The sequence below is a fragment of the Apus apus genome, chromosome 8, assembly GCF_020740795.1.
Source record: "Apus apus isolate bApuApu2 chromosome 8, bApuApu2.pri.cur, whole genome shotgun sequence".
Classification (NCBI taxonomy): domain Eukaryota; kingdom Metazoa; phylum Chordata; class Aves; order Apodiformes; family Apodidae; genus Apus; species Apus apus.
The window spans coordinates 3,246,854-3,254,321 of NC_067289.1; positions in this window are offsets into that span (position 1 = coordinate 3,246,854).

Here is a 7,468-nt window from a genome sequence, read left to right on the forward strand (position 1 = left end):
CTCCATCTGCCCGGATGATGAAAAGACCACTTTTTTTGCTTGTAGTGCTGAGAAAAGCCTCCTCTTCCCATTGAGTGGCCTCAAAATAAGGCTTGGCCTGATGCTGTGGAGCAGCAGGGGCTGCACTTCAGTGCCCACCATGAAGGGTGATGGTTTTGCAGAGGAACCATCTCCTTGGGATCCATCCTTTTGCCTGCTGATCCCTGCTGGGCTTTGGACCCTGCCAGGAGAAACCAAAGAAAAATGAAGAAGTTTCTGAGCATCAGGAGAAGGAATTGTAAGTGACTCAGGTTTAAGAAGGACAATTTTTTGCCAGGCAAAATGTGATGGCTTTTTTGGACAGGACTAGAAAATGGAGCTGCAGCTCTCAGCACATCTTTTTTTGTTTTGCATTCATCTGGAGAGTGTGGCCTTGAGGCACAGAGCTTGGCAGGGGAGCTTTGCTGAGGGGGCAGGGACATCTGTGGGTGCTGGGGCTCTGGTGGGTTATCACTGCTCCATGGCAGGGAGAGCACTGCTAAATAGATGGGGAGCAGGGAGAAATGATGAACCCCCAGGTGGACAGATTAGGAAACAGGGCAGAGTTCCCATGCCAACACCATTTTCTTCCCTCTTCTCCAGACCCAGATTTTTCACCTCCAGTGTGTGTGTGGAAGCAGCAGGAGGCTTTGCAGACCCCCAGATCACAGCTGCTGCTGCCTCACTGAAAGGAGCCTCCTCCTCCTCGAGGTGCAGAGCATGGTCAGGGCTTTGGGGCCCAGGGATCTCTGTTTTCAGGCACTGGGATGTAGCTCTCACCCTCACAAACCTCAAGTCTTTCCCACTAAGGGACTTGGTGCAGCAGGTGAACCCGCTGCCTGCAGCACTTTGAGGGAGGGGGGAACATGCTGGGACACAACATGCAGATCTGCAAGAGAGAGAGAGAGAGAGTCACCAGGGCTTGTGCCTGATGGTTTTGTCTTTCTACCATTTTAATTTGCTAATTAATCCCTGGAAGGAATATCTACTTGGATGTGGGGAAAGAATGGAAGTCTTTCATCTGAGTGTGCTGGGAGTGTTTTCACCTGGGCAGAGCATCAGCAAACCCAGGCTGGAGTGAGGGAGCTGGACTCCCTGCCTGGAAAAAAATCAATATTCATGCACCACTCGTGCAGGGCCATTTTCAACAGCTGGGAAAAGCTGTGGGAGCTCCCAGCCATCAGCAGAGACCTTGGGAGATGCTGCTGCTGGCCAGGGAGTGTTGCTGGAGGGAACTGCACATCCCAGGTGCATCACTCCTCAAAAGCTGGGGGGTCAGTGCTGAGCTGGGCAAGGTTTCCTTCTGGGAAAACTACTCTCTGTCTGCCAGCTGAGCCTTTGCAGAGGTCTTTCACCAGCTCTGGTCAGGTCTCTGGCTGCCCAGCCTGGAGCCAGTGTGTCCTGGTACTCCGGGTAAAGGTGTCCAGCCAGGAGCCTTCCCCATTCTCTTCCTCCTCCTCTCACCCCCGTGTTTGGTAAACCACTGCCTCCCTGTGGAGAGGCACCCCAGGATGGAGGAGAAGTGACCCGGGACACTGCACAGGACAAAGACAGGACTGGGATGCTCAGCACAGGGGAGAAGTCACTTGCTTTGGCTGGGTGTTGACACAGGTTACAGCTCCTGAGGGAGCTGGTGGGGAGCAGGGGAGCTCAGGGCCCTCTTCCCACTGTTCCACAAGGTGAGACTGCTCTGTGCTTCCCCACAGCCCATCACCAGGGTGCTTTGAGGGGTTGCTCCTCTTGCCCAGGCACAGATGACACCAGTGCCACCACCTCCCCTAAAACTTGGCGTGGCTCTGGGAGCTCTGTCATCTGCAGCATCCCAGGCAGGAGCCCTGATCTCTCTGGGGTCCCCAGTAGGAAAGGGGGATGGAAATTAAGGCTGAGACTGGAGAGATCCCAGGCATGGAGCAGGAATGTCATACAGGACCAAGGTGCAGAGTACAGCTAGAGCAGTGTGTTCTGCTCCTCTCTCTCTGTTTCTCCCGAGAAAGTTCAGCCTCCAGCTTGCTTTTTTTTTTTTTTTTTTTTTGAAGTTGGAGAGCTACGTACATGGAGGGAGTCTCTAATTAATATAAATACAGCGAAACATAAATAATAGACATGCCTGAAATAGTGTCACCCCTGAGCAGGCAGGCACACGCGTCATGGAAAGAAAAGAAAAATGCTTTTTATCTGGTTTGGGGGGGTTTTTTTTGGCTGTTTGTTTGTTTGTTTGTTTTCAGTCATTTGTTCCGTTCCTTAGGAAAGAGCAACATGTGCCGTGGGTGAAACGGCTGGAAAGGAGGGGAGAAAGGAGATGGGAGAGGGGGAGAAAGGAGTTGGGAGAGGGGGAGAAAGCCCCAGGGAAAAGAGTGGGCTAGGGATGGGGAGCAACTGGGCTGCGGGGCGGGGAGAGAGGGGGAGATGGGAAAGTTCTGCCGCCGCGGGACGAGGGGAAATTCATCCTAAAGGAGTTTTCCGGTGGAGCCGCGGCTCCCGGCCCTCCTGCCGCTCCCGGCTCGGCCGCCCCCGGCGCTGCCCCGGGCACGGGGAGGAGCGGGGGCGCGGTCGGGGCCGTCGGGTTCTTCCCTCCCAACTCCTCCATCCATCCATCCATCCATCCATCCATCCATCCATCCATCCATCCATCCATCCATCCATTCCCCCCACACACACACCCACCCACCCCCGGCTGCCGGTGCCGGCGGGCGGAGCGGAGCGGCGGGTGCGGGCTGGGCCCGTTCGCATCCCCTCCCGCATCCTTCCCGCCCGGCTCCGCCTCACCGAGGGAGCGGGGAGCTGCCCAGAAGGACCGGGAACCGGCAGTACCGGAGCCAGCCGGCCGGCACCGCGCTGCCAGCTCCAAGTAAGGGGACAGCGGCGGGGGGACGCGGCGAAGGGGGGGGGACCGGGGATCCCTCGCGGGCTCGACCCTCTCCAGCCGTGGGAAACCCGCCGACCCGTGCGGGACCAGCTCTCTCTACCCCTCCCAACCCCCCCACCCCGCATGCTGACACCCCCCCCCCCCCCCCCCCCAGGCCGGTCCCGACGCCGGGTTTGAAGCGGTTCGGGGAGCGTGTGCGCAAGGACACGGGCTGGGGTGCGGGAGTTGGGGTGCCCGGCTGGGAGGCTCAGCCCCTGGGAAAAGCTGCCCGAAGGGTCGGGAAGGACAGAGCAGCCATCCCCGTGTCCCCCCCCGGGGAGGAGAAGATGGCTGCCACCCAGCCTGTCGTGCAGCCTGGGGAGGCTGCATGGTCTTCACTGGTGTCTCAGCGTGTGTCGGGTCTCAGCTTTGCTCGAAAACCACACGCCCTTTTGAAGAGCAGAGAAACAGCCCGAGTCAGCTGTTCCCCTGCGTTGCCAGGCCGGAAAAGCTCGTTAGTGTCTTTCTTGTTAAGTAAAAAAATATATATATAAAAAAATTGCTGGAGCCGTTGGCTTTGGTGGGTAGGAGGACCCAGGAGGGGCTCAGCATTCCTGGGCTGTGGCAAGAGGCTGCCTGCAACTTGTTCTTCAGGTTGTTTCAGAGGATGAAAGGGGATAAGAACGCGTTTCCAAGCTGCTGGAAAGCAGGGTCATCCCACACAAGGTGTGGTTAACCCGTGGGACTCCCTGCCACGGGATTCCCGTGGGGAGGGAGCCAGGGTTTCCCTGCGCTGGCAGCAGGAGGCTCTGGGTTTGTAGGTGTGAGGTGGTGAAACTGGCAGCCTAGGGAAGATCCCAGGGAAGATCTCAGCCCCCGGGGCTGTGAGAGCAGCTGCTGCTTCCCGGGCTGGGGGGGTTGGGGGGGGCAGGGGGAAAAGGAGGTTTTCCATGAGATGACCTCTGGTCTGGCTGGGACCTTCTGGGGAGGTGGCAAGGGGATGGGTATCGTATCAAAAGTGTCTGTAGCTTGGACCCAGTCTGCTGTGAACTCGGCAGGAGAATTATTCTCCAAAAAGGCAATAGCAGTAAGTTGGGAAGTCATTGGTGTCCCTAAGGTGTGAGCTGAGCTCTCCTGGCCCTGGCAGGCTGGTGGGGGGGCTGTGAGCTCTATAGGGGGGGGCGCTCTAGGTCCCCACTGTCCCCATGTGGCTGAGCTGAGCTTTCCCAGCTGGTGTGTCCACAGCCCAGGCTGTGGCTGTGGCTGCCTGGTTGTGTGGCAGAGAGCACCCACCACGTGAGAGCTGGTCTTGGTGGTAGCAGATGCCTTGCCTGGATTTACCAGCCCTCTTAACCCCAGAGTAGGGGAGAAGGGAGCATCTGGTTGTGAGACACTGCTCTTCAAGTTTCTTACATTTCTGACAAGTTGCCAGGGAAGGCTGCCCCGCAACCAGGAGTGGGTGCAGGAGCCCAGCAAGGTGCTCCTGGCAACATGGGCATGGGGTTTTGGGATTCCTGCCTCTGTCTGCTGGACCACTGCTGGAGGCAGGGGAGTGGGCAGCTTGCAGGAGGCACCAAAAAGCAGCTACTCCAGTTGGGAGGGACCACCTCTCCTCCCACCAGAGGTGCTTGGGGCCAGTGGGTGTGGGCTCACGGGCAGCTGCCTGCCCAGGTGCCCTGGGCACCCCTGCACCCAACACGTTTTCTTGCTTCAGTGCCACAAGGGTGCTTGGCACCCAAAGCAAATTTGGTGCAGGGTACCCAGGGAGCTTGCCTGGATGTGCATGGGTGGGCAGGCAAAGGGCTGAGGGAATGTGTAGAGAGCAACAGGCAGGGAGAATGGAAAAAGCAGATCCCCAGTGTCCTCTTGGGCTGGCAAAATGCAGGAAAATGCCTTCTCCTGTCACTGCAGAAAATAGTTTGAGCGTGACTCCGGTTGGGGTTTGTTTGCTGCAGTGGGACAGGAGGGGTTTACACTCCACCCACCACCTCAGGGGCCTCTCTCCCCAGTCCCACTCAAAAATAGGTTGATCTTTTCAAGGGATGGGGCTGGAAAATGCCATTCCTGCAGGGACCCACCGTGCTTCTGCCCAGGGAGAAGGTGTTGGTAGGGACTGTGGCTTTCAGTGGGTTCATACCCTCTGGCCATGGTTCATACCCTCTGGCTGTCTGGGAGCTACAGCCTCTGCAAGTGTGCCTGGGCACAGCAGGAGCTTTCCCTCCTCACACCATCTCCTGAAGCTCGAGGAGCTGATGTTTTCTTTCCCAAAGGGCATCTGAAGCAGAAATCTCCTGTGGGCAGAGCATGCGCTGGCATCTCCATCTGCACATCCCTGTGGAGCTGGTTAAAGGCTGGAGACTGTGAGAGCAACTGCTCTCCTCCTGGCACCTGAAGGCTGCCATCCTACCACCAGTGGTTGCCCTGCCCCAGCTTGGGCAGAATTAGGTCTCCATCACTAGCTCCAGCCCTGGAGAGGGCAGGGGGGTGCTGGTGGAACAAGCCCACCCCCATGGCACTGTGCCACATGCCAGGGGAGCAGCCCAGCAGCTGGGTCCTCTGTCCTCAGCAGCACAAGGTGGCCAGGGGATGGCTGGGGAGGTTTGTGGGAAGGGGTGGCTGGTTGGAAAACCAGCTCCTCTGCCCTCCCATCACTGCTGCCAGAAACCTCCCAGCTCTGGACACTCTGGGTGCCCGTGGGCAGCCCCTTCTCACCGATACTGAAACGTGCCCACTGCCCATGGCTTGGCCCTATGGCTGCCTGTCCGGGCCCTGCTTGCCAGCAGGGACTGGCCCGTTGCCATCTCCAGCCTGGCATCTCCCTTGTTGATGTGAGTGTTTCAGGCCCTACATGGCCGGGTCCTGGCTCTCAGGGAGCTGTGCCTCTGCCTGCACCCTGCCACGCTCCCCGGCCCACCTCCTTCATCACCCCATTGCTCAACCTTCAGCTCCCTTGCCGGGCCCTCCCCGGGGTTGGCAGTTTGTGCAGGGCTTTCCCGAGGGCTCCAGCACCAGCCTAATCCCCCGGGAGTGTTTGGGAGGCACTCAGAAGCCCTACCAGCTCCCTCCTCTCCATCCTCCCCCGGGCACTTCGGCTGCCCTGAGTCACGCTGCACCGCCGGGTGCAGGCAGAACAGCCAAGCCCACACACGCTGCTGGTGGGCACAGGCTGAGGAGGAGAGAAGGGGCCACCTTCCCCGTCAGAGCCTTCAGGCAGGGCAATCTGGCGTTATTTGTAACACTAGTAGGGGAGCTATTTTTAGAGAGAGGCAAATTCGATTTAATAGAACATAATTTGCCACTGACAATTCAGAGGGCGGCCAAATGAGCAGCAGCTGGATTCCTAAGGAGGCTTTTTCCTGCCCTTCGTGAAATCCAAGGCTGACGTGCCAGAAGTGGCATTTGTTATTCCAGCAATTGCTGGGGGAAAGCCCCTTGGGATGGCCAGATTAGCTCTGCTTTGCCTTCCTTCTCTTGCTTGGTGCTGTCCCGTCTCCCGCTGCTCAAAGAAGCCGGGGATATTTTTGCAGCCGTCGGTTGCAGGAGGGCTCAGGGCACCCCAACTCCTTCAGGCAGCTGGAGCCAAGCCATGTTCCCCCCTCCTCCTTCACCTTCTCGTCTGCAGGCTGAGCTAGCTCTGCTTTCTCTACCACTCCTTGTAGACATTTAGGATTAAAAAAAAAAATAGGTTCTGGTCCTACCAAAAACCAAACAGCTCCGTTGGCAGGAGACAGAAAGTCTGTGTGCACCTCTGGAGGGTTCCTTACAGTCTGAGCTCTTCTGGACCAGCCTCAGAGGTACCTTGTGGACAAACCCTTCACACTGGAAAGCTGCAAACACCATATTCCTGCTTATCCTTTCCCCGAGATGGAAAGTCCCCAGAAAACTGATGCCAGTGTGTGAAGACACTGGGTGTTTGGTTTTTTTTTCCCCAGCCCTAGAACTGTCGTGTTCTTCCTGTCCCCAGTTGGTGGCTCGGGGATGAAGTGCTGCCAGCATGAGCTGGGACAGCCACAGGCTGGGGATGAGTTGCCATGGGGCTGTCAGGGCTCTGGCAAGGGTGGGGAGGTGACATTTCCTGTGGGGTTGTGTGTTGTCCCCAGAGCAGTGCAGGCAGGTGACAACACCACCCTCAGCCTTGAGGCAGTTGTCCCCCTGCCACCCTGGGTAGGAGCAGAAAGCAGCATCTCGGGTGGTGGTGGGGGTTCCATAAGCCCCTGCCAGCTCAGGTCCCAGCAGCCTTGGAGTCATGATGAGCTGCAGCCAAGAAGTCCCAGGCCACAGGACAGGATGGCCAAGGACAAGAGCCCCAGCAGCTGTGCTCCCTGGGGCAGAGGGAAGGGAGAGCCACGGGGGAAAGGGGCAGGAGCTATTTTGGACAAGCAGCCCTAAGTAGAGCATCCCCGGGCAGCAGCATCCCCAGCAGGACATGGCTTCACAGCTGGCAAGATTTGCAATTCCCCCCCTGGCTGCAGGGGCTGGAGGAGCTTCCCAGCTGTGAAACGGGGCGTGCAGCTCCAGGAGGATCCAGCTGAGCAGGATTAATTAAGCACAGCCCTGGCTTTTAACTCCAGCAAAGGTGCCTCCCCCGGGGGCTTTCGGTGAACT